Consider the following 8,125-nt stretch of genomic DNA (forward strand, 5'->3'; position numbering starts at 1 on the left):
TGTCTAGTATTGTTTAAATCATGATAGCATAAATCTGTAAAGAAAAATTTAATGGAGTGAACTAATATCAGAAAGTATTTCTTAAACTCATTATTTGTTGGCCCGCTCTATATATAGTGTGGGATTGTGAAAGGTCTGAAGGGTAAACTACCTCTTAAGATGACAAAAAAATAATGTTTCAATAATGATTTAGTCTAATGAATATATCTTCTTATATGGAGATTCTATTCTTTACTCAAGTCCAACTGATGAATAATATAATACACTTGTTCACCATATTTGAGACTTTATATTTTATGTCCATTCTAAGAGGTAGTATTCCTTTAATGTTTCAAAAATCGACATGATCTAAATTTAGAGACATGTTTGTCATCCTTTTGACCAATTGTACCTCTGTCTCAGAGACAAGAATGTGTAGCTCAGCTAATCAGTACTAGTGGTCACAGCTCACTGTCTAAATTTGAGCCTTCAAAACTACGTGTGTCTAGAACTATCTGCGTTTGAAATTGCTAGAACTATCTGTGTTTGAAATTGAAAATGACGACTCGTATTTTCTTGACTATAGAAATTGAAGTATAATTGAAGGTATTATGCGATTGTCGTGTAGTTCTAATATACTACTGAAGACTATATTTAAATATTAACCATGACCTTAGAATTATGGAAACGTGCTATTTATCCATTGGAATTGGGGTTGAATAAACTTATTCTTCTATCTAGGACTTTAAGTGTATCTGCGTATAAACTAAATATATTACCGACAATACTGTTCACGTGCGTCTAGCTTTTGATATAGTCTAAAACTAGTTTTGAAATATGAAGGGCGAAAGTTTACCTTTGAATAAAATATTACATATATATCAATCTATTATTTATGATTGTTTGGAGTTGGGGCCTGGACTTCATGAAAGACATATATAGCCAGATAGACATAAATCGTTTGAGTGAAGGAAATTATAAAGAGATATAATGGATAAAGTTCAATAAATAACGCATGCATCGCTATGGTTGCAAAGGAATTCTTTTTTAGTTATCATTCAGATTGACCGTTGATTATATTGATAAAAATATAAGGTGAGATGTAGTGACGTGACTATGTGAAAATAAACTTGAACAAACTAATAGGGCGATTGATGCATACAAAATGTAATTAAAGGTTGGTTGGTAATGTCCGTACACCTACATGCCTGTGTTTTCGTATATTACTTAACCACAATAACAGTCTTAAATATCGAGTAATATTAGCACAACGACGACGACCATTCACTATGTGTTTCTGCTATTTAGTTATCCTATTGAGATTGTAAAAATTTTGTTTGAGTGTGGTGGGGGGTATGAGAGTGAATTAATAACATTCAAAGGGAAATTTGTTAGCAAATCTTGTGTAAGCCCCACAGTTTAAAGAAGAAAATACTTATTCAAAATAAGTAGCAAATCATGAGTTATCGTGACTTTTATATATATTAAACAATTGACCTTGTACTGCAAAACATTTATAATAAATAACTTTAAGATTTTATGGAGTATTTTCCATGTACATGTTTTTCAAATGTATGCTCAAGATTTGCTAATCAGCTTATAGTGATACTTGTATATGAAAATATATAAAATAAATACTGGACAATCTATATTACAATGACACTAATCTTTATATATTCAGCCGCAAATTGTTGATTTATAAGATTGTTCTTATTCTAATGTAGATTGAAGTGATTATTTTACTGTTGAAGAACTATTCGTACCTTATTTTAAATCAGATCAATATAAGATATATCAATCTGTGGGTTTCTCTATTTATTTAAACCTATTTGGGGGTATATCGGAGACGATTGACTATATTTGATTTGTAAAATTGCCAAATCTATTGGCAAATCTTTGCAACTTATCTGAAATGCAAGCCATAACCAATGTGCGTGGACACAAAAAAATACCAGATAAATATATATCAAGTACATCTAGTATATACATCATAGACGTTAAATTAAAAGGAACAGAAACGTTTTGTAATCAAGCTACCAAAAATAATGTAAATCGTAAATAATGTAAATTCACTTTTGTTGCCTACTCGTTAGTTTATTGTATGTATTGTATATTTATTTCCGTAAAACAATTTCCAAAATTCGGGAAAAGCTTTTGACAGAATACAAAATTTTCATGTATAATCTGCTAGAGGAATTAATCTTGATATTTTTTTTCTTTTTTTAATCTAATCTTTCATCGTTTTCAAGGAGCCTTATAAAACATCAAAGGTTCCAATTACAAAAAGTATATCAAGAGCATAACAAGGTTATATATTTAAAATATAATGAAAAGGGAATTTGTGGAAAATTTTGAGCGCCGTGGAGCCAACCGTCTTGAATGAATAACTATGAAAGGTGGTATCTTACCGTAATTTTTAACCAAATACTTCCTCTATTATATTGTCACTGTTTAAAGGTAACACTAAATTTTGAAATATTGTATTGAAATTTCAATATGAATTCTTGTTTAATTATCATTTTGATCAGAATGGGTCCTGGGGGTATATTGTTTTCATGTCCGCTTTGAGTGGTTAATTAGTTCGGTTATCTGGAGATGTGTGTTGTATAACCCGGGTACAGGGGGATCAAGATTGTATCTAGATGACGTAAACTATCGTCCAGTCTTGATAAAGATTTGTATATAGAAAACCCTAGGGTTGATGTCTCAAGGCTTCTTTTAGATCTTCAATTTAAATATAGGAGTTAAAATATTAAAATGGTCTCAGCTTAGCCTTGTTTTTAATTTTTATGAACTGATGTGCTAAAATATATTTAAATAGCTTGCATTATAGTCTGTCAGTAATGTATGAGAAAGGTTACTCATGTTACTTTGCTATTTAACAGAATAATGTGGTGAAATTAGGAGTGTTCACTTGTCGGTTCTGAGTTTTCACATTTTTCGAGTTAACATGGTATCCGATTATAATATTAGGAAATATATAGATATTCTACAAAATAATTAAAATTGGTCTGTTTCGATTTTCTTTATGAATCCTTGACTTTGACCCATATTTCATATTTCGGCAATTGCCGTGAATGCGTCACCTATTTTCGTGTACAATGTTTGCTCTGTAAATAAGTCGAGAAAAATATGTTGTATGCATACCCAGTGGTGTAATTAACTTCTCTTAGTTTTTATCTTTAATATCAATTCATTATAACTAGTGACAATTCCTTCAAAGAACCACGATTTAAAAAAAAAGTGACTGACAAAATAAGACAGGTAGCGTGATTTATTGCTAAAAGTCACTGAAACAACATAAGAATATGGCCCACATTGTGTTCCATAAAATTTTCTGCTGACACGGAATCCGCTAGTGGATCACGTGACTTCATTCGTTGGACTAAATTCTAGCAGACGACACTTGGAATTCCAATTACCGCTTGGATTATAAGGAAATTCGGCCGATAATAATAGTGACGTTTGGTAATAACTGAAATCCGCCATTTTGTATTTGTCAAAGTAAACATTAATACATTTTACCTTGCTTGAAACTACTGGATTCATTCTACTAGCTGATATTATAGATATAACACATGTTTATCGAAACAAGCAAATGCGGAGGTCACGCGAGGTCGCACATGTAAATTATTAATCATTTCCGGAAATGCACGAAAAATAGGTTTGCACGAAATTAGGTTACTTGACTGTATAGAAATAACATCTAATAATTTCAAATTCATAGGGAAAATGCAAAGAAATTCAAGAGTTTTTACCAACATATCGTAGAAAATTATTTTAATGGCCAAAATTACAGAAAAAAAAGTCTTTCGAAAACTTAGAACTAACTGGCCTACGCTGATGAAATAAATTTTAAGATCGTTGACTGGTCTTTATCATGTTTTGAAAATATGGAATTGTTATATGAAAAACTGATTCCTTAATCATTTAAGAAAGATTGGGATCGTTGCCTTCACTTTAAAGTTTTTATGTCCATTTTAAAAATGTTTTGACAGACTTTCAAACATGACAATATCATGAAAATTGAATATTAAAAACCTTCAACATAAGATTACAAAAGATGAATGGATAGAAATCCATGAAACTTAGAAACTAATGTGGGGTTTTTATGTTTTTTTTTCTGGTTTGGGTGGTAGCCATGGAAATATAAATATTTTACGAGAAAATGGAAAAAAAAGTTCCCAGGGCCAAACTAATTGGAATTTTCTTAATTATTCTCTTCCTTATTGAATAAGCTTTCTATAACAACATCAGGTTTGTTGACTTCACATAATAAATGACTGCTGAGTCTTCTGTCACTCAAGGCAGATTTTTTTTACTCAATTGAAATTTCAGCGAAAACTAAGATATATCAATTCTTGCGTTAATTTTCTTTCTATATTGTTCAAATATAAAGTAATAATAATTATCTGCATTCTAGACCAGAAATTAATTAATCCAGTAGCCGTTGTGTTGGGCGACAGTGCAAACAACCTACAGATTTCATCGTTTTATTATCATCCAGTCATAAATACAACGCCACGTGACCTCGGGGATTCCCCTTGTTGACAAATACCGCTTGCGAATTCTTTTTCAATCGTGCTCGGGTCCGAATGCTTTGTTTAGACTCTCGCCATGTGCAATGGCGTAAATTGATCGGGAATGTCTTTCTGTTCCTAAAAATAACTTTTACTAAATCGCTAATATCTCGGGTACCAAAAGACACTGGTTCGAAAAACTTTCTCACACTGTACGCTTTTCCTCTTTCATTCGTGAAAAGGCAACGCCCTTTAAAACTCTTGTAACGTCTCAAATTGGACCAGATGAGCCGGTTTCATTGGATGTTGTTTTGCCTAATTGCATCCGCCCGTGGCAATATGTCTGATATCTAAAATCTCACATGGAATCTGACATTGCAATTTCTACGTGCCACGGGGGACAAAGCGAGAAAAAAAACACCCTCATGATCGTGTCTCAGCATATGATATAGGGTTTATGTTAGGGTGATAAGCAAAGCTGTTGTGATACTTTAAATGAAGTAGCCTATGTAAGAGGTATGCGATATTGCGCGTTCATAGCAAGAGACGCTAATCACTAGAGAATATTTACAACTTGTTTTTGTGAAGTATATTTTTTTTCATTGAAGATTAAAGGGAAGAAAACGCAATCTGAATGAGGAATCGTACCTTAGTCTCTAAACGGGTTTTTCTTTTAGCTAAGCTTATAAGTAATAGTGTTCACAGCTTACCGTTGAAATTTGTATCTTCAAATCAATGTGTTAATCATTTTTAGTAAGACTATTTACATCATTATACTCAGGACCATAATCAACACCCAAACATGGCAAACCTGTTCCTTTAAGCAACAAGTGTAAACAATAGCTTACTGTAATGCAATCTTTAGTATATATTTGGTCAACTAAGTTGATGAAAAATTTATACATAACGGACAGTTTCACCTTCAATAGGACAGATTCACCATCCGTTTGACCAATCGTAAATCGGTGTCAGAAGCGGGAATTTTGTACCTAAGCTACTTAATAATAGAGATTACAGCTCGCCGTCGAAATCTGAGCTTTCAAATCAAGACGACTTGTTTTTCTTGATACTCTCGCGTATATAGAAAAGACATATATAGAACTAGAAAGTGCAATTCCTAGTTTGAGGGTAATTTCGACAATTTTTATTTCGTCATTTACATTTAGAGTTATATCCCTGGTCCCTATTTGTAGAGGAATCCACTCATCTCGAAATTCAACCTTTTATTACTTATTCAAGAAATCTCGTTGAAAACTTTCCAATATGTTATAATCATGAAATCTTGGCCAATACTTGAATTCAATTAATCATGGCCATGAAACATGAAAATCTTGAGTTAGACAAACTGAAAGTAGATCACTTCATTTTATCAACATCCGCTTGTCTGTTACTGCACACAAAACGATTATTTTTAGAATTATCCTCCCGCGCGTAATTCTGTTATAAAGTAGCACGGACTACAATCATTTGGATAAAATGTTTTAGTGGATTCTATTTTCCTAAAACATTTTATGAAATAGAACGATCTCCCTAATCTCTAATATAAATCAACTGCGCTGTGTGGCAGTTTCGAAGAAAAAACTTAGTCATATAGAAATTAAGGTATTATGTTACAGCTTGCAGAGATATCAAACTTGACATGATAAGACAAGATAATAGAATATATATGTATGTGGTCTGCCCATCTACTATTGCCCGTAAACACTCTAGAAGGTGCGATTTTTTGATGGATTGTAACGAAACTAGATGGAATTTAAAAAGAAAGAAATTCATTGTATTTATTAAGCAGTTTTATAGTAGAAAAATCCCTGTCGTAAATTGTAAGAAATAAAAAGATATTAATAGTGCGTTTTTTCATACCTGATTCTTACATTATGTTGCCGATATAGGTATATTCTATTCGTATTTTCTTAATCTAATTTGTTATATCTGATTGTTGGCATTATATTAATAAAATAATAAATATCTAAGTACAAATAATCTAAAACCTAAATCTAAAAGTAGTTTGTCAATACATTGGTAGCAGCGAATGCATTTTTCATAAAAAAGAAAGTATTTTGTTATGACCAATAGTATCATTTGTTAAGAAAAGTAAGCATATCCTGCTTGGCGCCTCACCTGTCATTTGGTCTCAATATTACACACACCCTTGACCAAAAACAAAAGCAAAATCTTTAGATATGTAATTTTGCTATATCAAATAAATCGACTTTACAAATGAGAACTGTACAGTATATGATATTTACATGTTATATCTATCTACTATCAAATATATAGTTTATTTCAAAGAGGTAACATATGTTTATTGTAAGGTGTATTAAATTATATAAAATCTAATAAACGATATTGGGTTTATTTGTTTATTGATAACATGCTTGGTTTATCTATGTTATGACTTGCATGAATATATGTAAGGTGTAAATTTTGCCATGATACTGGATAGCCCTACCTTCAAATCCTCAACCTGATTAGATTTCAATATAATTATCGGTATATGGTGTAGTTTATTTTCAAGGGAATTTCCAAGTGCCTTTTCTCTCTCGATTAAAACCGTCCGCACCTATCGGTTCAAAACCGGTGGGTGTAAAATTCCACATCCGAACTCGAAATAAATAGTTTTGCCGTAAACTTACTAGATTACGTTTTGAATATAAGACAGACTGGCAATAAATAATCATTGTTTGTGAACACAATCACCGATTACCGTAGACAAAACTCCGCTTCTGAAACTAATGTACGATTGTTCACACGGATGGCGAAAAACAAAGACAATAAATGGCCCTTGAACTAGCCGGGAAATTTCAGAAAATCGGGCCTGCCTAAAAATGTCCGTCATTTACTGTAAAAGATTATTTTACACAAATCTTAATTTTCATCATAATAGATCGGTTAGGGTTTATCCTTAGTATTTTGCTTATACAACTGGCTAGGACTTTAGGAAAACCTGGGGTGGGAGCGGTGTTGCGTTTTTGTAGGAACCGTCAGAACCAACTTCCAATATAGCTCTCAAACCCATGAGCCTGAGCACCATTTTTTCATTGACCACAAATAAATATTTATTCTCAGTTTAGTAATCAATTTATATCAATTGATTGCCACTGAAATTACGACTATAAAATTGTTTTGCGTAACTTTAGCTTCGATTTTTAGGTCTTTTCTGACCCAATTCGGACAGTTCGAGGATGTGGAATTTTACACCCAATCAAAAAGGATTGTTCATTATGATTTATCTATCCAGTTCATTGAATCTCAGCAGATTCAATGTGCACTATTTTCTATTTCTCCAAAACGACACCGTTTCCCGCATATCTTGCTCTGAAGGGTTCGCCATAGGGTCCAAAGGCAATAACAAAAAGGATGCTCAACCGAAACCACGCCAGCATGAATAAGCACACTAATTTCCATCAAATTAACAAAACAGTTACTTTCTTCCCTATTTCCAAGGCAAAGTGTACGTAAAGATGAACAGGCGTTTAGAAAACACGTGTATAGGTTATAAAGGGGTCGTCTATTAAGAGACTATGTCGTATCAGTCATTTTTGGGGAGAGATATGAGATAGAGGAACTTCTATTTAATTATGTAATAGCTTGGGAATTCTCCCGGATAGATATTTTTAAAGATATTA

This window comes from Lottia gigantea (assembly GCF_000327385.1).
Source record: "Lottia gigantea unplaced genomic scaffold LOTGIsca_58, whole genome shotgun sequence".
Lineage (NCBI taxonomy): Eukaryota > Metazoa > Mollusca > Gastropoda > Lottiidae > Lottia > Lottia gigantea.